This window comes from Bombus flavifrons, chromosome 8 (genome assembly GCF_040668555.2).
Source record: "Bombus flavifrons isolate JBK064 chromosome 8, iyBomFlav1_principal, whole genome shotgun sequence".
Lineage (NCBI taxonomy): Eukaryota > Metazoa > Arthropoda > Insecta > Hymenoptera > Apidae > Bombus > Bombus flavifrons.
Window position 1 is genome coordinate 1416110 of NC_138449.1, and position 26979 is coordinate 1443088.

Genomic DNA, 26979 nt, shown 5'->3' on the forward strand with positions numbered 1-26979 from the left:
TCAGACTTTCTCTTTCCTCCTTTTACCATATGCTTCTACGTTGGAAATATTTTCGTAGAATGTCTCTTATCAACGCTAAATGAAATTCACTAAATTTTTGTTTCGAAGCAGTAGATTTTTGATATAAAATATATGCATTATATATAGCTAAATCTAACAAGTGGAAAAATAATTTTTTGTACCACTTTATAGTTTTCCTTAGGGAATTAAGTGTACTCAAAATCATACCAACTCTATCTACAGAACCCATGTTGGTATTGTAATTGACAATACATGATGGTTTCTTCTTATATAATCCTGTACGATAATCCCTTTTCTCAGATTCAATCAATGCAGCTGCATTTGCAGAAAACAACATCCAAACCTCCTTTTTATCATGCCAATTCCATTGTCAAAAACTACTATTTTAGTCTTTTCCGTGCACAGTTCTAATTCGGCTTACTTTAAACATTTTTTGAATCTCTTTAGCAGTTCTTTTAGCTCCTGTGTTCTATCTGCCATCAACACAATATCGTCTGCATATGTTAGTGACCATACCTTTCTTTCTCCTACTACTATGCCCCCAGCTTGTCCTTTCCTTAGTTCTTCTTCCAGTCCTGCCACGTAGATGTTGAATAACGTCGGGCTCAACAGGCACCCTTGTCTGACTCCCCTCACAGTCCAAAATTCTCTTGTATTGTGGTTCTTGACTCTCACTATATTTCTTGTTGCTTCGTATATTTCTCTAATCCTTCGGATTAGTTTTTCGCTAATCCCCATTTTCTCCTCCAGTTTCTCTCTGTTTAGCCTGTCAAACGCCGCTCTTAAGTCCGCAAAGCAGGCATATAATTTCCCTTTTTCTTTACTCAACTGTTTGTCTATGATGTGGTTTATCACATAAACTCCTCTTCCTTTTCTTAATCCAAATTGGCTCTCTTCCAATTTGTCTTCAATCTCTGTCTTCAGTCGTTCGTCCAGTATCCCTGCGTAGATCTTGTATGCAGTATCCATTAGTGTTACTGCAACATTTGTAATAATACCATGTATCGATCTCGTGCCATTATTTTGCGGAAAATATTGCTTTTCAACAGTTCGCCCGTAGATCAATATTCTCTTGTCACGTCGAAGACACAAGAAATCACGAAACCGATAGATCGCCGGTGATCTCGCGTCGCAGTTCGAACGTTTCACGAATAAGATGAAGCAATTGAACTTCGTATAAGATGATGGAAATTTTATTATATAAATCCAACAGAGTGATGGTTCAAAGTGTTACAACAGAATAATGAGTGTGCGCTAATTTAGGAGGGGTTTTATATGGAGGTTTTAGTCCCTTTGGAGGGTTTATCGTCGGATGTATATCAGAGGCGGCTATTCAGTTACTGTTCAGTTATTATTTCGGTAGGTGTGGCATACAGGATGTTTGGGCTACTTGATCACTGCTTCTGAGCGGGTGGCCGTCCTTGAGCGTGTGACATTCCCCCCTTCTTAGATTCGCTTCGCTCCGTTGAGGCTCTGGTGGGTCGTCTGATTTGTCTGATTCCGTTATCTTCATTTTCTGTAATGTTTTGGAAGGTGATGGTCCCATGGGCGGATGGAGGAATTGGTGTGGTTGGTGCTTGATACATATTGTTTACGTAAGCGGTAGAGCAAAGTATTCTGATACATACATTTTTAGGAATTACTCGACTTAGACATTCGAAAAGTTTACATTTATATAATATATATACTGTTCCTAGTCCTAGGGTTATGTATCCTAATATTTGTAATGTTGAAATGCCATATTCTCTGAGTGAGTTTATACGCCGTTCGAATTATAAGCTATTGACTTGTGTTTGCAACGCATTGAGGTTGACTTTGTATTGGTCAAAGTTGTGAGTTACCTTTGGAGTCGTTTCTAATATTTCTTCTAGCGTTGGGATGTCTATTTCTTTGAAACTGTATGAACTATTTTTAATTTTGATTTCGTAAAAAATATTTTTATGTGCTCCTCCTATTTTCATAATATTATTGTCGTATGTGCTAATTAAACTCGGTTGTTTGATTTCTAAGATTTTATGTGTTTTACATAATACGTCGATCTGCATATTTTTCGTAGGATAATGATATAATGATTTTCAGTCTGTAAGGGTACGAACGTCAATTCTTCCAACTTGAATACGGCCGTTGGGCAAGTTTTTACTGTCTGTTGATTATTAATTAATTCGATTCTACATTCAGGAGAATTGATTCTATTGTGGCTTGGTTGAGTTCTCTTACAAATGTGGACGATTGCCATTCGTTTACAATATTTGTTTAAGTAGTGGCAAAGGTGTATTGTTCTGAGTTGGTTACTATTAAGTCAGTTTCTACTACAGGCGCGATAAATACAGAGTTCTGCTTGAAAGGTATCGGATAAATTTTTGTTATTTTCCACTCGTTACCTTCTAAAAGTGGCACAGTTATCGTATATATAAGTTTGTTATCATTTGCCCATAATTTTAGTTTACTTAGATCTAGAATTAGTTGAAAATTTTCAACTGAAGGTTCGATATGGTTACTCATAAAGTTTTGTTTTGTTATTTGGTCGAGTGTTGTTAAGAATTGTTTAGATTCTATAATTTGCGGTTTTATGATTCCTTGTTTTCCTAATATGATAGTGTTAAAAATTTCGTCGATGTTAATATGGAGCTCCGATGTGGGAAATTCAATCTGAATTAGTGAAGAGATAGTTATTTCGTTTTTTTTCGTCATGTTTTATTAGTATTCAAAGTACTAGTTGCATCCTGTGGATTACCAGTCAGACTGTAATGACATGACATACAATTTTTGTATCTGAATGAATTTCGCTTTTCTAGATCACTTTTCTAGACACTGGGCGTATGTAACAACACTATGCTAGATGTTATGGTCATAGTGTTAATGGTATTCTGGGATCGGTGTAGTCATATCGTTATTGTTTCTGCCATTGTTATCACCGCAGACATCCAACTCAACAGGAATGCAACTCTCTGGCATTTTTCTCAATCCGTCGTGACTGTATTTGTATGATCGTTTACCATCTAATGTTTTTGAAGTATACCTATCTCCTTCTAAAATCTCTGCTATAACAAATGGATCCTTGAATTTTGGATCTAATTTAGTTTGATTTCTTTTCTCATTTTTGCGTAATACAAAATCACCAAGATTAAATTTAACCACTTTAGCTTTATTTTTGCCAAATCTATCTAACTCCGATATGGCGGATTCAGTCTGAATTAGTAACGAGATCAGTATTTCGTTTTTCTCGTTATGGTTTTCAATTTTGCGTATATCGTTGGTAAGGTTTTCGAGTTGATTTGTCTTAGTGTTGTCTAATACGTGTCTGATAAGTGCAGTTTGCTTACTAAGGATCGTTTTTATTTTTTTGTTGGAGTCAAACAATGTGTCGTTATTTTTGTTAATGAGTTCTAAGTCTTCTTCGTCAAGAGTTCCGAATAGAGTTTTAAATACTGAACCTATGACGTTGAACAGTCCGCATTTGCTTCTATAGTGCAATAACAATTTGAGTTGATGCGTTAGGTTCTGGAGATTTCTATACTTAATTTTCTTTCTTTTCTTTGTTTCTTTGATTTTTTATTGTTTGTCCATCTTCTTCACTGCCCTCATGAGTTCTTCGTTAGTGGTCTCGTCCTCCTCTCTCCATTCCGACGCATCAGCTTCCTCTTCTTCCTCGCTGTCCTAAGGGGAGAGGGAGGGGAATCTCTCGGGCTCTTGAGGGCAGGCCTCTTGTCTCGGGAACAAGGTTCCAACTACCTTGTCCAGCGTTTCCGGGTCCTTGTTCTCAGTCTGTGGGGGGCCGGCGGCCTCAGCTTTGTTAGTACAATCTTATATGGCCGTCCCCACGGGTCTGATTCAATCAGCTCCTTCCAGGACCGATCCTTAGCTATCTTGATCTCCCGCTGTAGCACCTTTCTTGTTCTCCTATAGACTGCGTACGTACGGGAGATTTCTTCCTCGCTTCTGGTCCACCTGCTACGCTGAACTCGGGCAAATCTTCTGCGAGCCTGCTTGCATTGCTCCCTCAATTTGGCTATATCCGGATTCCAACAATATACCGTCCTTCCGAGGTCTTTACTCCTGGAGACGCGTGGCATCGCGGCATCGCATGCTGCGCTCATCGTTACCCAGAGGTCCCTACCCCGGTCAAAGCCGGTGCAGGGTGACGGGGAGTCCCACGAGAAGGTGAGGTGAGTGGTCTTGGCAGATATGGGCCCGCCAACTTCTCCGAAATTCTCCCCACCGAATCAGCGAGCTGACGGGTACCGAGGCACCGACCAGCCGCCACCCAACTATAGGAGAATATCAGATCCATCGAGGTTTCCCAGGGCGTGGTCCTACGCCCCGAGAACCCATACCCGCCTCGTGCCCCCCGGTCGATGTCCATGACTTTACATGTCCATGATTTACGCGTCGTTCAACCGGCGTGCGGCTTTCGCTTTGGACTGCGTAATTTAGCTCGTTGAGGTTGACGTCGGGATCTTGAGTTGAAAGATTCTACAGTTTCTGATATTCCTTGTTTTAAATTTTCCAATTTATCTCTGCAATTGCTAACAGCAATTGGAGCTTGACACTTTTTGTCTTAAGCATGAATATAAGTCTTCAAACGAGTTAATCTCTAAGTATCTTATATTCCTTTTTTGCGTTATAGGTTATCTTTTCAGTAAGTGTAAGACCTAATAGGAAGTCTCTAGCACTTGCCTTGCACCTGGCTCTTGCTTTGCGGACTGATAGAATAAAATCTTAAACACCTACGTCATCTCCACCCCGTAGTGTCTCAATAGTGCGTATGGCCTCTCCTGCTTGGAGGCCTTGTTCTTCGCCGCAGTCGTTTCTTTGTCTAGTCGTAACGTGACTAATTCGTTGTCTCCGTGAAGTGTTCGGTCCGTCGGTTTCGTCGTCTGTCATATTATCGGCACCGGTTTCTAAGTGGGTTTCTATAATGTACGAAAGCCAGCTTACCGAGATTCTTTGTAGATCCTACTTTTGATCAAGGAGGTGACCGTGGTCCTTCGCTGTAGAATCCGTACAGTCCCTGTTGAAGTTTCTTCTTGTCACGCCGGAGACACAAGAAATCACGAAACCGATAGATCGCCGGTGATCTCCTCGCGTCGCAGTTCAAACGTTTCACGAATAAGGTGACGAAATTGAACTTCGTATATGATTGTTAGGGAAGTGATACATTTACACTGTACATGAGAGTGTGTGTGTAAGGGTCAGAGGGCGTCCAGGTCTGAGTTGAGACAAAACAGTCGTCGTTAAGAAGCAATTAAAAGAGTCGTTTGGCGACAAGCGTGCGTGCAAGACGTTCTTCAGAGTGTAACATAGATGTATAGCTGTTGTGTGTGAAATAAAGTCAGTTATTTGTATTTCCAAATCCTCTGATTTCCTTAACAATGATAATGGAATTTTATTGTATAAGTCCAACAGAGTAACGGTTCAAAGTGTTACAACAGAAAGGTGTCGAGCGCTAATTTGTGAGAGTTTTTATGCTTCTCTGGAGGGATTATCATCAGGTGTCTTTATACTGAGGTTTTAGTCCCTCTGAGGGGATTATCTTCAGGTGTCTATCAGAGGCGGCTATTCCGTTAATATCTGATAATTGTTCGGATACTGTGGCATGCAGGATGTTTCGTCAACCCTATTACTGCTTCTGAGCGTGTGACATTCTTGAACGTGTGACAGTCACGTACGTCTTCTGAGTACTTGACGGAAGGACCTTAGAGATATCGATGGCCCATTAGACCTGTCTGTTCTTACGCTTTATCGTGGCCTTGCTTATGTTTCATCTGTCCTTCATAAACAACCCTTCAATGATGCTATTATCACATAAAATAAAAAAAGGAATTGAATATGAAAATAAAAAAAGAGAGAATTTATTTCCTAACACTTTGTTTACGCTAATGACAGTTTACTTTCGAATTCGATTATTTTCCCTTTGCCACCCCTCAATATCCCCACTATCCTATTCTTCTCGAACATTCGGCGGAAGGACCGTTGCGATATTGGTGGCTCATTAGGCACTTCGTTTTGACGATATACATTGTTGCCGAGTGTTGACACATCCTTTTTGTTGTCATAGCCCATTGGTTTTGAAGTGTCCCGGTTGTGACACTATGCTATGTACCGACGAAACCGTTGGAAAGATAATTGTTCTTTGCAGCCTAGTGCCGCTACAGAATTTCTTGCAGGAAAATAGAGTTTCTTTGTCTAAGTACAATTTGCACTCTTTAAGGGAAATGTTTGGTACAAACAAATTGTCACTAAATTAGTAATAGAAATACACACGTAATTTCTCAATGGTTCAGCGGTGGAGTTTGATGTAAGGTGCCCAAGAAATACTTGGCGATGTTCAACAATATGATTTATTTAACAATCAACAATTAACGATCATTGCTTTCGACTTGTTGTGTACAATTCTCGATTACCACTGAATTTCTCGTTTCTCGACTTTTTTTTTTTTTTTTTTTTTTTTTTTACGTGGAGAAATCCTCATGGACACCCGCTACTGTGAAAACAGCAGCGGGTAGTGTCGGACTCTTACCGACTAAAACTCCACGGTGGCCTGTCCTGACGTTTGGTCGAGGGACACCCGGGCTCTCTTGCGAAGTACTACCGGGGTGCCCCCTGTCGTCTATCTCCCTGTGTAGATCTTGAAGGGAGACGTCCTGTTCTTGCTTGGTCCGTTAAGGGGGGGGACCACGCCCCCTAACGCCTCGATCCTGTTCTCACGCTCCTAAGGCGGCGGTTGCGCCGCGCCTTCGTGGCGTCTGGTGTTTCTCTGTTGCTGCTGCGACGTCCTCGAGGGATGGCGCGATCTTTCCCGATCTCTTTCCGCCCGCTCCTTCGCGAGCATCACTTGCTCGCAGTATGTGCGGACGGCCCCGAACTCCTGGCGCCCTCTGAGCATCGCCTCGACGACCGCTTCGGGGGCTAATCTCTCGCCGATGTCGAGCCGCAGGACGCGTCGCGGTTCTGCCCACGCCGGGCAGTGCTCCAGCGTGTGTTGCGCCGTGTCCTCCTCTTCCTCGCAGTGGTGACAGATGGACGTCACCTCCCGCCGAATCCTGAGCAGGTACTCGCCGAATACTCCGTGGCCGGTGAGCACCTGCGTCGTCCTGAAGGTTAGCGGGGCCCCGCCCTGTTCTCTCCAGGCGTCCCAGTTCGGAAGCACGGCGCGAACGGCGCGATGTGGTCGTACGGCGTCCTCCTCCACCAGCCGAGAGCGCCATCGCTCCCAGATCTCCGACTTCGTCTCCTCCCGAATGTTTCGGACCGTCTGGCTGTTGGACGGTGGCGCCGACGTCGAGCGCCTGTCCGAGCTCGGACCTCTCAGGTGTTCGTACACCCTTCGGAGCGCGAGGGCCTGCAGCTCGAACGGCGGGGACGCCGCCAGCACGGTCGCCGACGCGTAGGACACCGTCCTGTATCCTCTGGCGATGCGGATGGCGATCGTCCGCTGCAATCTTCTCACCAGGACCAGGCTGCGACGACTCGCCGCCAGATCTTCGGCCCAGACGGGAGCCCCGTAGAGGACTCGGGACCGGACCACTCCCTCGTAGAGTCGGCGGACTCCCAGTCCTGCTCCGCCGATGTTCGGTAGGAGGCCGCACAAGGCGTTGGCCGCGGCTGTCACCCTGGGGACCAGGAGCTCGAAGTGCGGTCCGAACGTCCATCCGCTGTCGATGGTGAGACCCAGGTATCTCATCTGGCGTCTCACCGGCACCTCTTCTCCGTCGATGGTCACGGAGAGGTCGGGAGGAGGGGTTCCTCTGCGGCGTTGGTCGAAGAACCAAAGGGCCTCGGATTTGGCCGGCGACACTCTCAGCCCGAGCGTCCGAATGGCGCGTACCGCGCATGCCACGGCGTTCTCCGCGTTGTTCACCGCCTCGTTCCACCATCGTCCCCCGGCCAGAACCAACGTGTCGTCGGCGTAGCAGACCAGGCCCGCGCCCGGGGGCACGGGGCATCGGAGGACCGAGTCGTAGGCCGTGATCCACAGCATGGGTCCCAGGACCGAGCCCTGTGGCACGCCGCGCTCGACGCGTCTTCTCTCTTCCCCGTCCTTTCCGCTGTACAGGATCCACCGGTCGCTCAGGTACGCCCGGATCACCCCGACGAGATAGGCCGGAACCTCGAAGTATCGGAGGGCTTCCACTATCCTGGTCCAGGGGATGGAGTTGAAGGCGTTCGTGACGTCCAGCGATACCGCCAATCCCACCCCTTCGCGAGTGACCGTGTCCTCGGCCATGGATCGGACTCGCCTCACCGCGTCCACCGTCGAGCGGCCTCGGCGAAATCCGTACTGGCTTTCGTGCCATCCGGGCGTCCTCTCCGTCATGTGAGCCTCCAGACGGGCGGCGATGATTCGCTCGAACAGCTTCCCCACCTCGTCGAGCAGGCATATGGGCCTGTACGCGGACGGCGAGTCCGGCGGACGATCCTCTTTCCGCAGCAGAACCAATCTCGCCGTCCGCCACGTCCGGGGGTAGACACCCTCCCTCAGGCATCTCGTGTACAGGTGTCGCAGGCGGGGAGACATGGTGTCGATCGTCTCCGCCCACACTCGGCCTGGGATTCCGTCCGGACCCGGTGCCACGTCGCGGGATGCCATCCTTCTCGTGGCTTCGAAGAGCTCCTCTTCGGTGACTCCGAGCTCTTCGCTCCACTCCGTCGTCGTCACCGCCTCCTCGTCGTCGTCGCCGAAGTAGGATTGCCTCGCGTCCCTGTCTTCCGGTGGGAACAGAGTACCGATGACCTTGTTCAGCAGCACCGGGTCCATGTTCGCGGTCAGCGGGGGCGCCGTAGGTCGCAACTTCTTCGTCGCTATCTTGTAGGGCCGCCCCCACGGATCGGATTCGACCGCCTCGACCAGCTCTGCCCAGCACCGAGCTTTCGCGATCTTGATCTCCCGCTGAAGAGTGCGTCTCGCCTCTCTGTACGCCTCGTAGCAGCTGGAGATCTCCTCTTCGTCGCGCGTCAGCCTGCGACGGCGGGCCCTCAGGAATCTTCTGCGGGCTCGGACGCAGCTCGCTCGCAGCTCCGCGATCTCCGGTGTCCACCAGTACACGCAGCGATCGCGTCTACCGCCCGGGACGGAGCGCGGCATCGAGGCGTCGCACGCCGCGCTCATGTGTCGGCGAAGTTCTTCCGCCTCCTCGTCGACGCTTTCCAACGATGATGCTGCTCCTGTTGTCCGTCGGGCGTCCCAACTCCAGGCGGAGACGGTGGCCGCCGCCCGCAGCAGGTCCTTGTCCCTCTCCTTGAGCCGCCATCTCGGTGGTGGGCGGGATCGATTCTCTCCTCGCCGTCGGGCGTCGTTGTCGTTGTCGGCCTGTGTAGCCTCGGGGGCCACCTTCATCAGTATGTAGAGGTGGTCGGACAGCGTTTCCATCCCCTCGGCCACTCTCCAGTCGTGGATCCGCCTGAACAGCTCCGGGGTAGTCCACGTGACGTCGACCACGGAGGACCCCCTCCATGCCACGCAGGTGCTCGCCGAGCCTCTGTTCGCCAGCACGAGCCCGAGACCCGCGGCCCAGTCGGTGAGCATCCTTCCCCGAGAGTTGGTACCGGGGTTTCCCCATTGCGTGGAATGGGCGTTAAAGTCCCCGAGGACGAGCGCCTGGCGGGGAAGGCATCTCCTGACGCACTCGCCGACCCTGTCCAGAAAGTCCCCGTAAGCATCCAGGCCGATGTTGGGGGAGACGTAGACGGCCACCACCGCTATTCTAGCCCACTCGACCGCGACGAAGCCGCGGCCGCGATCGAGCGGAACGCCGGGGGCGCTCGAGGCTGACGTCCAAGTTATCGCCGTGGCTCCTTCCAGGTCCGCGATCCAGTTGGGAGCGTCGGGAACGCGGTACGGCTCGGCCACCGCCGCGAGGGCGACCTCGTTCTCTCGGATGGTCTGCGAGAGCAGATCTTGCGCTCTTCTCGACCTACCGAGGTTGCATTGGAGGAGGCGCTCGAATTACGCGGTCACCTCCATGGCCTCCTCCCGACCATCCGCCGCTGCTGCTTTCGCGGCGCTTCCTGGACTCTTTTCCGCCGCTGGCTCGCGGATTGGTCTCCTCTTCTTCTTGGTCTTCGGGGGCGCGCAGGCCGCCCCGCCCATCCTGTGGTTGGCGGGTGCCCCGAGCGACTCGCACAGAGGGCACTTGGGAGCAGAGGCCGGACAGCCTCTGGCTCGATGTCCGCTACCGCCGCACCTGTAGCACAGATGCCCGCGATCCACACCGGACACGCATGTTGCGCGCACGTGCCCCAGCTCCAGGCACTTGAAGCACTGGAGGGGCCGCTTCGGGATCGCTCTGATCCTGGCTGTCGACCAACCCAGGGCGATTTTCCCCGCCTGGGCTAGTTTGCGGGCTCCTGCCACCGGGCATTTGATCCACACGGACCCGAGGCCGCCCCTGGTGGCGCCGATCTCTCCGATGTGCATCTCGGCGCAGCCGCATCCTGCGGCCGAGGCCAAAGCTCGCCGCAGTTCGTCCTTTTTGACCGAGATGTCGATCCCGGTCACCCGAAGCTCGGCCATCCTGGTTGGTGTGGCGACTCTCACCGCCGTCGGATCCAGCGCCTCGGCCAGACGCGTCGCCAGCAGCGTCGCCTTTCCCCTGTCCCTGTCCCCAGGGACTCTGATGATTATGGCGCCCGTCATCGCCTTCCTCATGTCGACGGACTCCACACCCACCTCCGAGAGCGGGACCTTCGCTCTGGCTGCCTCCAGCACGTCGGCGTACGACATCCTGGCTCCCTCGTTCAACGTCAGAGTCACCGCGGATGTTCGCGGTGCTCGAGGGAGCGTGACCGTCTTGGGTGCCTGCGGCGGTCCTCTTTTCGCTGCGGCGGCGCTCGGTTTCGGCGCGCCTGTCGTCCTTGTCTGCGGTAGCCGCTGGCGTCCGCTCGTCGCCGGCGGAGCCACGGTCGCCCCGTTTCTCGCCGTCTCGACTCCAGCGGCGGCGGCGGCGGCGGAGGCGGCGGCTGTCTTCTTCCGCTTCTTCCGTTGTTTCTTCCCCCTCGATTCAACCACTGTCCACGTCTCGCCACCCTCCTGCTCCCTCGGTAGCGACGCAGTTTGGGAGGCACGTAGAGTAGCGGGGCGGTCCGCGCTTCGACGTGCGTCGGGGGTCCTTGGTCGTCGGTTCCCGAGCAGCTCCTTGATGTCCTTGACGATGGAGGGTCTGAGCTCCCGGACCTCCTTCTCCAGGGCATCTAGGCGTGCCCTGTCGCTGTTGTCTTCCCGCGGAGGACGGCCATACTCGCACAGTGGGCCGGTGCATCGCGGACACTCCTGAACGCGAGCAGTCAATATCGCCAGCTATTGGCGAAGGGCTGCGTTCTCTTGCTCCACCGCGGACAGCCTCGTGTCTACGACGTCGCTGTCGCGCGCCTGTCCGGTCCTCCTCCTGCAGGACTCGTGCTTCCAGGCGGCGGTGAGATAGCTCGCCGCGTCTTTTAATGTCTTTATGCACGTCCCTTTCAGGTTGGACGATATCGTCGCAACCCTCATGATTTCGGAGATGCGCATCGTCACCTCCGCGCTGACCTCCGCGGGCGAGCTCGTCCTTACGAGGATGTCCAGTTCCTCGGGCACGTCCGGGGTCGTAATGGCGACCCTCCTCTTCTTACCCCTGGACGTCGCAGAGGCCAGCGACGAGCGCGACGAGATCGAGGCGACGGACTCCTCGTCGTCGGACCTTACCCGCGTCCGCGGCCCTACTGCCACCGATGACGTGGCATAGTCGATCAGGGGCGGAGCGAGAAAAGCGTACTCCGACCTGTCCGTGCTCCTGAGCGAGCTCCTCGTGCTCCTCCTCCTTGGAGATTCCTCCGCCATCTCCATCCCATTGTCCTCGCCAGACGCAGAAACACGTCCGGGGGCCTGGCGGTCCACCCTCGAACGGCCGTGGTCGTGAGATGACGACGCAGCGGGGCCCACTTGACTACCCACGACTGCGCCGGTACTGGGGTCTCCCTCCCCTGCACCGTAAACGTTTTTACCTAGTTTCGTGTCTGCCATATTTAGTTTGTTTGTTTGGTTGCCGGGTCGTCAACAAATCTGCATCCTGGTGCCACTCACTCTTTCGCACCCTACCCCGGTCAAGGCCGGTGCAGGGTGACGGGGAGCCCCACGAGAAGGTGAGGTGAGTGGTCTTGGCAGATATGGGCCCACCAACTTCTCCGAAGTTCTCCGCACCGGATCAGCGAACCGACGGGTACCAAAGGCACCGACCAGCCGCCACCCGACTATAGGAGAACATCAGATCCATCGAGGTTTCCCAGGGCGTGGTCCTACGACCTGAGAACCCATACCCGCCTCGTGCTCCCCTCTCGTTTCTCGACTACGCTTGTGTCATGTAAAAAAAATCGAAGATGAAAATAAAAAAGGAGAATTTATTTCCTAACACTTTGTTTACGTTAATGACAATTTAGTTCGGAACTCCAGCCGTGACTTTCCAAGACTGAAGCTCTTACAACTCGACTTTCGATCGGATTCGATTATTCCCTTTGTCACCCCTTAATGTCCCCACTATCCACGCGTTTGTTAGGCGTCCGCGACCGTTGCCACGCACGCCTTCTCGAAGATCCGGCGGAAAAAGAAATTGTCGATCTCCAAACAGGAGTTCTTTATTTCCACTCAATTTATACAATAATTAATCCCATAAGTTCGTGACGTTTTTCGAGCGGTTATATATGTTAAGATTGTTTATATACCTTTCAGTTTCATGAAAAAATGTAATCCTCCCCTCGTACAACTTCTTACCATTTTTCTGGTAGGGCCATTATTCCGTCTCGATAAAAGTTCTCTTGTTTTTCTCTAAAATAGTCAATATTTTCACATTTTTTTACCTACAAAAAAGTGTTGTAATGCTCTGAACAGGTGGTAATCAGATGGGGCAATGTCTGGGGAATATGGGGAATGTGGTAAGATTTAAGATAACGTTGTTCCTATTCACTAAACCTGGTCGTTTTTCAGCTAGTGTTTCCCTTAATTTTTCTAACTGAGTGCAATATTTGTCTGAATTAATGGTATCACCACTAGATAAAAGTTCAAAATAGAGTATTTCTTTATAATCCCACCATACACACAAAAGAACTTTACGTGAATGTAACCCTGGTTTTGCGCAGCGTTGAGGTGGCTGATTTCGTTGGGACCAGCTACGTTTACTAGCTACGAATACTTTATAGTATTCGCGGTTCGTAACGATAGACTTAATATTCAGGTTGGTTCGGACTTATTTAGACTGACTTGCGTAATTTTGAGAGAAGTTATTTATATTCTTTTCATATATTTACTTATATATACTTATCATATACATATACTTATCATACATTTCTGAGAACGAGTAGAGTGACCGGATGTTACCCCGACGGTCACTCATTATAAGGCTCTTGGAATTTACTATCTTATCACGCAGTTGGTCGTATTTTACCTCTGACAGTTGCCGCGTACGCTTTCTTCCAAATATTCGGCGGAAAGACCGTAGGGATATCGATGGCTCATATTATGCATATCGGTCTTACGCTTGGGTGACATGCTTTGTATCGCAAAGACGTCAGAAAGTTTCGTCGTCGAGTGCAGCCACAGTTCATATCTTGCATACTTAACAAATTAAGTTACTTACATTTTATTCCTTGAAGTACTCTTAAAATAAGTTGGCTGCATAAATTATTTGTCAAGATAGGTGGGAGAGATGGTTGATTGTGTGATGTCAAATGACGAGATAACTCTTGTTAAAACGTAGGGTATATTTTGAAGCAATAAAAAGATACAAGAATGTTCGCTAGGACGCTCGGTATTAAATGAATTCGTTAAGACGGTGTGTAATTCGCTGATGAGATCGCACGTAACTGAGACTGATGAAACCCTCGTCTCCTTACGATCCCGTTCGTTTATATTATACTGGTCGAGGGGGTACCAGTAAAATTCCAATCGCTTTTGTTAGACGGTTCCACGTAGCGGCGACATTGTTTCTGCCCGGAGTTTGATTATTAATACAATATGTGTGTATCCTACGATATTGATGCTCCGAGGCAAAACCACACGTGGTTTGATTTGTCCTCGAGCATGTGTACCGCTACAGATATTTGGACTGTTCAGTAATCCCTGTTCATACCTACTAGCGAACTGTACTTAAGCGATCAATTATTTTCTCTTACAACAGATTCAATTTCTCGTTTGTAATATAGCAGGATACAGTATTATTATTTGTAAGAGTTACGTAAGAATCGGTGACCAATCTTGTCGCAAACCCTGAATCGTCTTATGGAATTCTTTAAGAAACGGAGATTTCAATGTACCTTAAAAATTCTGTAGGATTTTTTATATTTATTTAAAATGGATTAAACAGGAAACTATGGTTATCTCACGCGAACTAAATACAGTAATGTGTTATAACTAAGACACTTAAACAGTTAATTTACAACTCTCGTCACCACGGTTCCAACGCTCTCTTTCACGCGGACCACACTCTGTCCCAACGCTTACCACACTCTCTAATTTCTCAACTCACGACTGCTAATTCGTCTTTCTCCCTTAAAACGTTGACGCCGGTGTCACGTAAAATAACACACACACAAAAATAAAATAAAATAACAAATTTAAGATGAAAAATAAAAAAAGGGACTTTATTTTTTTTTAACACCTGGTTTACAATTTGCTTCCGAGCCCTAAGCGTGACTTTTCAAGACTGACTCTTTACAACTCGACTTCCGATCAGATTCCGTTATTTTTCTTTTGTCACCCCTCAATATCCCCACTATCCGCGCGTTTGTTATCAGTCCATCGGGTTTGAATTATGCCGATCGTGACACCGGTATGCATCACCGGTGGGTCACACATGTCTGTCCCGTGAGGCGGTGTATATTACCGATGGGCCACACGAGTTTGTTTTGTGAGGCGTGCATTCGACACAGAGAAACCCTGAATATGGGCGCCGGGGTCAACGTGTTAAGTATCCCTTTGTCTTTCATCCGTGGCCATGGTCGCGTAGACCTTTTTCCGCATAAATATTCGGCTGAAGGACCGACGACATATTGATGGGCCTGTCGGCAATTATGCTTTCTTGCAACATTGTTTATGGTTCACGCAAAATCAAAAATTGTCTTAGGTCATTTGTCCACGATACTACAATTCGATGATAATTCTTCAATTGTGCAGTCTTATAATTGTGTTATTTGAATGAAGGAAGTATAATTAGGAAAACTAAGAACTCTGTGATCTCAGAAGAATGAAAAAGGTGAAAGAATGGAACGTACACGTGTATTGAATATGACTTCATTTTATATATCGTCGATAATGGATAGAGAAATCGAATTACAGATATGGATATTAAATATTAGGAAAAAAGGAAACCGGTTCGATTCGTACGCTACATAAATATATAAGCTTTCGTGGTGATCAAATGACCGAGGTTAATATAATTGCAGTACTTGACACCACGACTCGTGTAATTTTCTACGAAGGAGTGTTCCTCCACTTAACTTCCAACGACATCGAGAATTGCCACGATATTCCAACAGAATAATTTAATCAATGTAAATAAAATATAGAAAATTGTTCTATTTTGTTTCACTTTTTACTCTTGATATCGACATTTGTGAATGCGTCGTGTAATATTAAAGTAGATCGCGCATATCGCGCTATTCCATTTGCATAGCAAGAGAAAGGTAATAACCACCACTATATGTTTAGAATATTTTCCATTCGTAGTATAACTGTGTAATATTTCAACATCCTTTATATCGAATATTTAAATTTCATAATGGAAAATTAATAAACTGAACGTATTCTTTCTCCCGTCTCATTTTTCTATATTTTTGGCGAATTTATTTTACGGTTTTTATTAATCAGTTCTCAAACAGCGAAGGTTAAATCAATTCTGATTTATGCAAATACGTTACGTTTATTATTTTCTAATCGTAAATCATATTTACGTATTATTACTGCATCAACCTATACGAACGATTTTGCCTTTTAAGTTTTGTTATGACAGAAGTTAAAAGCTTTTTCAATCACTTTTCGTTTTATCGGCATAAAATAAAATATTCCACGTTCATGGTGACAATGAACCCTAGCTGCCGCTAGGCGGCAGTTCACAAATGTTCATTCGAAAAAAATATCGAACCATTAGAACCAGTTCCGTTCTTTGAACCGTTGACAAGAATTTCCATGAATTTAGATGAAAATTCTCGATTTCTCGATTAACAATCGTACCTAATCACGATTATTGGAGACACACAATACAACGTACACGATTATCGCACGGGTGCTCACTATATATTTCTCTTCAGACCTCAAATAAAAACAAGTGTAGCGAGCGTAGAGGAACGTGATCGAGATACCCGATGTTCCGGTCACCGGCGAAAAATGTGATGTGCGAAAAACGTATCAAAAAACGAAACTGGCCGATGTTATACGGAGGATTTTATCTATACATATTAAACGTGCACGATCTATATATATATACATATATATATAATAAATAGGCTCGATCGATCGCGATAAGATTATATTTTTATATGTACATATGGCGTTCCTTCTTGTTATCTTATTAAATTATATCGATGAAGCGGTAGATAGAAACGAACACTGCGATCGAATAGCGTATCCAATTCGAAATAAGGGAAAGAAAGTGATCGGTTCTGGCGTGATCATGAAGTATTGGCGAATCGAACGAATTACTTTACTCGATAAATATTTCATAAGAATCGAAGGCAGGTCGGGAGCACTGATTTTATAAGACTAGTCATCGAACGCTGTTGGACACGATCGTATAACGTTTCGTAATATCTTATTTCGCGAGAAAAGTAGACTTATTGCATTGTCAACTGGATGCATCCTACCTTCAATAAGTCTCTTATATATCTGACTGCATTGTAATTTTATGAAACTCTGCGACGAATTTGAAGGGAAATTTTTAATAGAAATATCTCATTTGTTAGCGACGAAACGTTCGATCGAACGTTTAATCACGAAGACACGTCGTTTCTGCGTCTTTCGTTGAAATTCGCCGACAAAGAAGCGCTTTTGACGAAATTTAATCTCGTTACATGATCCTCGCTGGTGATCCATCATGGAGGAAAACAAAAAAAGACAGAGGGAAAATACACGTTTGGGATAACGAGATTTCCGGTGGAGCCGTAGATCCTCCGAACATGCGCGATTAAATCTTGCTCGATTTTGGAGGTGACGTTTATTTGGCTCACATGGTAAATTCGTATGGCATTTTTCACACACGAGGATCATCCATCTCGCGCGTATTCGAATAAAAATGCTCGACCAGGAACGGAACAATTTCACGTGCGATGCAAACGACATGCAAGATCGAAAATGGCTAGCTCTTTCTCATTAGATATACCAGATGTAATTCCATTTTGATGGACTGTTGCACGTGTGAAATTGAGCGAGTGTCGTGCATCGAATAAATTACAGAAATTTCTATCTAATTGTTATTGCTTCTATATCAATGTTACGATATAGTAACAAATATGTACACTATAATTGTCGGGTTAGATAAATCGATCCTGTCCAACAAATCGAATACAATTCGACACAATGTTTGATTGTAACGTAAAAAGAGCTACCATTGTACCGTAGAACATGCATGCGTTAAATAGGCTGGCATTAAGAGAACAGGCAGTGGTGGTCCAACCGAGTTTCGGGGCTTGTCACGCTCGTAATGAGATTATGTTTGCAATGCGGCAACACGATGCGACAGGAAATGTTACGCGTGGTCCGACATCGCCGAGAACTGTAGGAACTGTGTCACGGAGCTGAACAGAATTTCATTTCATGCCGGACGATGAGTATTGTAATAATTCGGGATTCATAATGCGATCTGACCAGGGGAATTATGTTTCAACGGCTGTACAGATAGTTCGTGGTCGCTCATACTTGATCGTTTTGGTGTTATAGGCGTGAAATTTCAAGTTAGAGTACCTACATACTATGCCAAAGTCTTAGACTATTCGCGTTATAATGTGTAATAAATCCGCGTAATAATGTTATAGTCATAACCGAATATACTTGCAGGAAACATTTTCGTATGTTGATTATATCATGGAAATGACGTTTAAGGTATTTTTTGTTAATGTTACTTGTTTATGATCTTTCTTAATTTATAAATTTGTTAATCCTGTAAGAGGAATAAATTCAGAAATGGAGATTGATTTTGTAAAACAATAGGTAGCAAAGTTGTAGCAAAATGAAGTATGTTAAGAAATTACTCGGCAATTAAAAATATCTATTGTTATACCAAACGAAGGAAGCTTTCTGGAAATATTCATTATTTTAAATAAATAATTATTTCTTAAAATAATTACTCAAATACTACATAGATTATAATATAACCAACATTAAGTATTCTTGTATACATTCCTGAAAAGAAAATTCTGCTTAGTAGACGATCTAAGACTTTTGCACAATGCTATATATCACAATCAATTTGTAATAAATCGGAATAAATATTAACAAGAAAATGTCTTAACGTATAAGTTAAAGGAATTAAAGGTAAACCGTGATGTCTCTCTGAATTGAGGACAAGTAGAATAAACCTGCCACTAGCCAATCATTCTATCGGCATGTATTCACCCCTGTAAACTTATTCCAGTTAAAATTTATTTTCACGATGAATAAACCAATAAAAATTACTATAAAGCGTTTTGCATAATCTCATCTCATATGAACAACTAAAAAGTGCTGGATAAGGAGTTGAATCTTAAAGATCATGTGTATAATTAATTAAAGTTAGAAAGGAAAGTTGAAACTAATATACTCGAGGTAAATTTTGTCTCGATAGGATACTGATCTCAACTATTGAATCACGATATAGGAAAATTCCGTGAGGAAGTGAGAAAACATAACAGTACGATGCATGCGTCAGGATTTCGCAAAATTGTGCTGTCAACATCGTGTCACGGTCGCAGTCTGTCTGGCAACCTACAATTTGCGAAAAATACAGATCCCCTGCGCAGTCAGTTTATAAAATGTGTCAGATTTTCACCATTTGTTATAGTAGTGAACGAGTCACGTGGTTAAACATACATCATTTTAATTTCTACTACCCTAATTGAGATACAGTTTAGAACTCCATTCATCCGAATCACCTTTGTTAGAAATTTCAGTTAGTGGCCAATTAATCGAAGTTCTATAAACTGAAGTGAATTCACATTCGCTTACCAGCATGTGAATTCCTATTATTTGAATGACAAATCGTAGGTAATGTAGAGAATTAGTGAACTTGTGTTACATATGCTATTTAATATAATTAGTAATTACATAATATCCCGTGGATTCGGATAAATGAAGGTTTACTATGTATGCAACATGTAACAGGAAATAGTTATTCACGAAATAGTTATTTCTCCTTATTTACAAAATTCTATTATACATATTTCTGCAATTTCTCAAAATTTTTCTATTAAACTACGCCACTGTTATTTTCAAACGCTGAATCTTCAAAAATACAATTTTCCACGGCTGTTTAATTAATTCTCCATAATTTCAAAATTCCTTTCGCCTACCTTTAACCTTTATACCTTTAACACTTTGACTGCCTCGTCGAAATCACATACTTCGCTCAGGACGCCACGGGAGTATTTTTATTCTTCAAAGCATATAATTGCAAAATAATAATAAATTGTTGATGTAAGACAACATTCTTCTCCAGTGGACCGTTTATCTTATTGGTGGTAACGGGTGACCACCGTGGCGCCTTGGTAACAGTTGATAGCGAGATATTATAACAAGGCTTCGTTTATTTCAACAAACCATTCGCATTCGTTATTTCGTCGTAAGCGAAACATCTAGAATATATTTTTGAAACGTGTACAAGATATTAGTAGACAATAGTTGCTCATTCTACATATAATAGTAAGGTGAAGAGACAAGCGTGACATTTTTATGATTTCGACGAAACAATCGGCTAAAGTGGTAGAGGTCCGCAAAAAGAATTATGTTTGTAATAAACCAATGGTAGTGGTAGATTACAACAGAGGAAAATGTGTTGTAGATTTATCGGATCAAATGATAGCACATTCTACAGCACATAGAAGAACCCTCAAGTGGTATATCAAATTAGCTTTCGAGGTATTGCTAAATACATCAATTTCAAACGCGATGATACTCTATAAACAAGCAACGAAAACAAATATCAAGGTATCAGCTATTAGCAGAACAAGACGGGCAAGCGTACCTGGCACGAAAATGTTGCATAGAGTGCTATAAAAAGAATTTTAAACAGTTAGGATCAAAAATTGCTAAATATCGAATCAAAAAGGTGACCACCTATTGTCCAGACTGTATTGATGAGCCACGTTTATGTTTAAAGTGTTTTAATAACAGTGCACCGTTAGATGCAAGATTCTCATTTCTTTTTTATTGATATTCTAATAAAAATGTTTAATTGTTCAATGGGACACTTTTTATTTCAAAATATCTTCTATTTATCGGTTATAACTAACTGTCAATTTTCATTCAATTTTTACAATTGTGAGAAGTTCAAGCGCTCCGTTCACCAATGACCAAACGTGGCAGTCAAAATGTTAATTCCTCTTTGTAAACAAATTAGCTTCCTTATTCGTGGCTGAAAAGTCGTGTCTAAGATAACTAGTTCGACGTATTATCAAAAATCAAACTCGCTTTATTGTTGGAATTGAATCGAAGTTGAAAACCGCATGCGGTTTTGCGCGCGAATACGTGAACAAACTTGGTATTCGCAATAATACGATAGATCTGGCTAGTCTGAGAGCACCTTTTGGTCAGATGCAATTGCACATTCTTCCCACGGCCGCGCGGCTCCGCGTGCTGATCTTCCAGCTACCGAGCTGCATTCCCCGAATGCGCTACCCTAACTATATGGCGAGAATTTGGTCGCTATCGGGCCACCAATTTCTCGGCCCGCCAAGTGTCAGAACGCTCTACGAGTTCCCGTCTAACTACCGCTAGAGATAATTGGAAAGTTTTTGTAATACGTGACTCTTAAGTCGAAATCGGTGACCCATGGACAAATATCTTTGTTCGAAACTGTACTAGGAAAGATTTTTCAAGGGATTTCCGTGTTTAAAATCGAGGAAGATAAAAGAATGGCTTTGATTTTGAAGAAAACAGAGAATGAGATGTTTCAGGTAAAACAATTTGGCTATTTATTTTTCTCCATTTAAAATCAAGTTGAAAAGAATTAAACCAGTTTAATTCAAAACTGGCGATGAGATTTACAGCTCCGTTCGGCGATATTTTCACGTCGAAGGTTATATCACGTGGATATGCATGGCGTGTGTGCTGCTTAAACTTGTATCGCAAAGGCGGCTATTGTACGCTGGGAACCAGACGTTTCCAACAATGGGAACGAAAATGATATCGCTTGCTAAATTAAACCGATGTACCGAAGAACGTTACAAGCACGATATTGTAGCCGTGTTTCTAATTTATCCGAATGTATTAGCTCCAACAGTGACGTGTTCAGATGCTTAATTAACAACTCCAATGTTACATTGTTCGTATCGTTATTTGTGTATCAAAGGCATTGTTCAATATGTATTGCATTGTATAGAAACTGAAGTTGTACGATAATGTATTCCACACTTTTCTCGAATCAGTTTTCGTGTCTACACGATCTACTCAAAGTAGAATTATCGATAAATAGAATGTGAATATAAATCGAATTAACACTATGATGACCAGTGACGTTACAGTTGTGTCATGTGCGAGCATGTTAACTATCTTAGTTTATAATTGTCATTTGTAAATTTTGCAAAATCTACAGATTTAAGACATGTTTTTCCAACCTATCTTAATTTTAACATTATAAAATAGTTTATTAATTTTTAACAGAAACGCCAGTCAGTAATGATAATTACATTCGAAACAATAGTTTGACTAATAAGTCAAATATAACATCGTAGCGTTAATGTTAATGTTAATTCGTCGTTATGTCTCTCGTTGTTTATCGTACGTTTTTGGAAGTCTATCTCTGACCTATCTAACTATACAAGAACACCTATATAAACCAGATAAAATCGAATTTAGTAGCCGTTTCACGAATTTCTTGCTCAATAACAAATCAAAGACGGACCATCCTCCGCTCCGCGTGCAATGAATAGAAGAGATATTTGAGCGCACGGTGCTCCCGCCTGCCGATACATTCCAAATGAACGAAAGAATGTGTTAAAGCGACGAACGACAGAAAGAAAAGATTACCACTATGAACTAGCGAGATAAGTTGTATAGCTGTTTATATATAAAACCGTACTACGATACGATAAGTTACGTAAAATACCTTAAAAGTCCTTAAAAGTTATTTATCGACTTCACCGCTGTAAAGAACGTTTAAACTCGACGTAAACGTAAATTCGACGCGTCCAGGCCTGCACGCGTGCATTCTTACGAGAGTGAGCAGAGTGAAAAGGCAAAACGGAAGCGGAAAGAAGAGCGAAGAAGATGACGGAAGAAAGGCGAGAAAATGAGACGAAAGAACGAGAATAAATTACGAGAACGGCTGGACGCGTCCGCTCGCGAAGCTGTATATGTAAAGCAATTGTGAGTTATTAAATAAACGAATTGAAAGCACCATTCTGGCCGCCATTCCCTCGGGGACACGGACCGTTTCAGTGGATCGGGGCAAAAATAATTTCGCGCTGGCTTGATATCATTACTGCGGGAACAATTACGAGGTTTGGAACGGGCGAGCGAGAGAGAGAGGAGAGGAGAGAGTAGAAGATAGAAAATCGAAAAAGGAGAAAAAGTGCTTCTGACCGAAAATTGTTTTGTTCGTCAAGCTCGAAACGACGAGTCGTTACGTTGGCTTCTAACTGGCGAAAGAAGCACTTCGTTCTCGTTTCTTTCAATTTTTATCTGATCTTCCACGTCGACGTTTAACTCGACCACGATTTATTTAGGATTATCCAAATTCTTGTTTCTGCAGATGGTGACGTACTTTCTTGGGATATTAAATATCGTTATTGAAGATAGTTTGGGTAAGTATGTAATTAAAATTGAAAGATTTGTACGGTGAAACTCGAAAGGAAATAGATATTCTGGCCTTCGAATTAGGACCAATCGAAACTTTTAGTATCATTTTCATTTTTACTTAATAAAATTGGGACCAAACTTTATCACAACAGAGTTTTTTAATATAATAAAATCAACAATTTGTGTTAATGACTTGTGTTCCTCTCACTTTATTAAACATCATGAACTTTCTTGTCACTTGACACTATTTTTCGATAAAGCGAAAGAACTCTAATCTCAATTTTCTCGGAAGCTAAGCCGAGAATGAGAAAGTTTTATTCTATGTACTATTTTTACTTTTTCCACAAGGAATCACATCGTGCCCGCTTTTACTATTCAGTCGGATCATGCATACATGACTATCTACAGTACTGTACTGTACTGCATTGTATTTGGTAGATAATAATATTAAAAGCCAATTTGTCACTCCTAACATAGCGTTGTAGTTAGAAAAAAATATTTACATGTGATCTTGCAATTCTGTAATGTCAAAAGCCAATTTGTCACTCTTAACAAAGCGTTGTACTTAGAAAAAAATATTTACATGTGATCTTGCAATTCTGTAATATTAGAAGCCAATCTGTCACTCCTAATATAGCATTGCAGTTAGAAAAAAATATTTACATGTAATCTTGTAATTCTGTTATGAAAAATGCTCCATTTTTAAAGAATCAGATCTTGGCTCTTTAAGAAAAGAATTCTTCAGAGTAATCTATGAAAGAACCGTACAAGAAGTATCAAAATTCAGACGGCTGCATTTTAAGACAACAGACAATCGACGCGTTACTTTAGAGCGCGTTTATTTAAGTGTATTTGATTAACATAGCTAGCAGATAATCACGACAAAGCACCATTCTACGACGGCAGGAAACTACCTGCGGATTCATCATAGAACTCCATCCACATTCAACAACTGTGCAAACTGCGTCGAGTGGACGAGGAAATGATATATATTCCCCGACGGAGTAATAGTTAATGAATCAAATAGAAGAAGAGATTTCAAAGGTGAGTATTGTCCGACGAAATCTTTGACCATTCCTCCCCTCTCTTTCTCATTCTGTCGTCTGTTTTACGTTGTCATAAAATTCTATTAACACGAACTACCCCACACCAGTCAAATTGACTGGTTTTACCATTTTATTTTAAAATTCTTACTTCATGTTATATTTTTTTCCCGCAATGATGTAATGACTTTCGGAACGATAACTAAAAGAATAATATAATGAATTTTATTTTGTTTTTTATGCATTCAAACTCAGAATAATTTTGCATCAAGGCTACTTATACCAGTACCAGTCAAAATGTAAATGTACTTTTCAAAGTGTAAAAGGGTCCTGCGGTCTGTTTATCGAACCCCAATTAACCAGTTTCCTCGCTTTCTACAACTTGCCACACGTTTTTAAAATTTTTATTGCTTATCGTTCAATATGATGATATCAGTTATCAGGAAAATTCCACATCGATCGCTGGATCGCTAGATAACATTAAAAATACCACAGTAGTCAAAACGACTGCTTCTACAATTTTATAAATGTGTCAAGCCTCGTTTAGAGATCATGGTTCCAGATGGATTAATAATACCAAAAATGTGCTACATAACATGGAATTCCTTCCGTAAGAAAGTAATAAATCAATTAACATAAAAACATTCTATTATTACGTATTTTCTAAAGACCAGTCATTTTGACTAATTTTTGGTAGAAATAGCTTCGTGTTAACTATCGGTAGTTCTAGTGTTAATTTCGAGTTAGAAAAATTTTCGAGATAATCCCGTGTATCAGCTGATAATCTTGATGCAAGATCTCGTTTAATATGCTGTACGTTAAACTCTTTATTATCAGCGCAATAATTATCGTAACGATTCATTACGATGATAATACGATTTAATACGAGATTGTTAATATCAATGTCCTCTACCATTAGAATGTTAATATCAATAATATAACTGGAAGAACATCGTGTATTTCGAATTACCATCAATAATCATGTACCTACACCGAATATAGTCTGATTATCCTTGAAAGATATTATTTATTGTTTGATCGATAGTCTATGAGAAAGATCGAGGAGATTTAGTTGAGATGAGAGTGGAAAAATGGGCCGAGTCATCGCTATTCAGAATCAAGATAATCGCTACCGGGGTAATCCGATTATAACATGCTCCTGCAATTCACAGACGACATAAAAGAAAGTGATGGATGACCGGGCATCCCAACCAGCCCAAGACATCGAATTAATCGCTTAACGCAGACATGCGTATTAGTAATTCGATGAGATTAATTGCACGAGCTTGATAATTTTAAACCAGGATTTCAATTTCCCGCACGATTAAATCTCAATTCGATCATCCTCGAGCACAAATCTGCAGATTAACATTTTGTTTTTCGTCTTGTTTCGGTTGTTAATATTTTCCATCTAAATATGACCTTGCACGCGAAAATTGAATATTGAAAATTTATAAGACTTAAAAGTTGTTATACATCGTACGAGATATCAAGGAAACTGAGAAGAGAAAAATATTATTAAAAATGTAAATGAGAAACTTTTGTTTGTGCTTTTTATATTACTACCAATACATACCACGCTTGTAATTATTCTCGCTTCTCCCCCTTCTTTTTCTTTAAGGAACAGGCTGCTTTTTTTAACACTTTGACTGACACGCCGAAATCACATGTTTCGTTCAGTACGCCACAGGAGTATTTTTATTATCCAGAGCATATAATGGCAAAATAATAATAAATTGATGATGTAAGACAACATTCTTCCCCAATGGACCGTTTATCTTATTGGTGGTCACGGGTGACCACCGTGGCGCCTTGGTAACAGTTGATAGCGACATATTATAACAAGGCTTCGTTTATTTCAGCAAACCATTCGCATTCGTTATTTCGTCGTAAGGGAAACGTCCAGAATATATTGTTGAAACGTGTACAAGATATTAGTAAACAGTATTTGCTCATTTTATATATAATAGTAAGGTGGAGAGACAAGCGTGACATTTTTATGGTTTCGACGAAACATTCGGCTGAAATGGTAGAGATCCGCAAAAACATTATGTTTGTGATAAACCAATGGTAGTGGTAGATCACAACAGAGGAAAATGTGCTGTAGATTTATCAGATCAAATGATAGCATATTCTACGCCACATAGAAGAACCCTCAAGTGGTATATAAAATTAGCTTTCGAGGTATTGTTAAATACATCAATTTCAAACGCGATGATACTCTATAAACAAGCAACAAAAACAAAAATCAAGGTACCAGCGTTTAGAATGGCACTCGCAATGCACCTTACACAGTGCCATTCATCAGAGCCGTCAAATATACTTATTCGACAAAGATTGCGACACGAAATGCAGAAGAAAGAAGGGCAAGCGTACCTGGCACGAAAATGTTGCATAGAGTGCTATAAAAAGAATGTTAAACAGTTAGGATCAAAAATTGCTAAATATCGAATCAAAAAGGTGACCACCTATTGTCCAGACTGTATTGATGAGCCACGTTTATGTTTAAAGTGTTTTAACACAGTGTACCGTTAGATACAAGATATGTTCTCATTTGTTTGTATTGATGTTCTAATAAAAATGTTTAATTGTTCAATGGAGCACTTTTTATTTCAAAGTATCTCCTATTTATCTATTATATTCAAAATCCCTTAACTATCAATTTTTATACAATTTTTTCAATTGTAAGAAGTTCAAGCGCTCCGTTTACCAATGACCATCGCAGGAAAAACCGTGGGCGGTCATATATGACCAAAGTGGCAGTTAAAGTGTTAGGATAACCACAAAGAAATCTGTGCAATTGAGAGCAAGTGGAATGCGTCTGCCACTGGTCAAACATAGGGCATTCTATCGGAACCCACTTAGCCTTTGTAAAATTGTTCAAACAAGAATTCAGTTTCGCGATTAATGAACTGTTAATTTCCAGCTGTGCATATTCCAGGTAGCGACAGGTTATTCCAATGGAAA

The 26979-nt window shown here is 43.3% G+C and overlaps 1 long non-coding RNA gene across 1 annotated transcript; it reads left to right on the plus strand.

Annotated features, from left to right (window-relative positions):
- The first annotated feature begins 14826 nt into the window (after positions 1-14826).
- Positions 14827-18651, plus strand: LOC138182518 (uncharacterized). The gene is made up of 2 exons (XR_011173818.1): positions 14827-14859; positions 14900-18651. It is a non-coding gene; the product is annotated as an uncharacterized LOC138182518 (long non-coding RNA).
- Positions 18652-26979: the final 8328 nt, after the last annotated feature.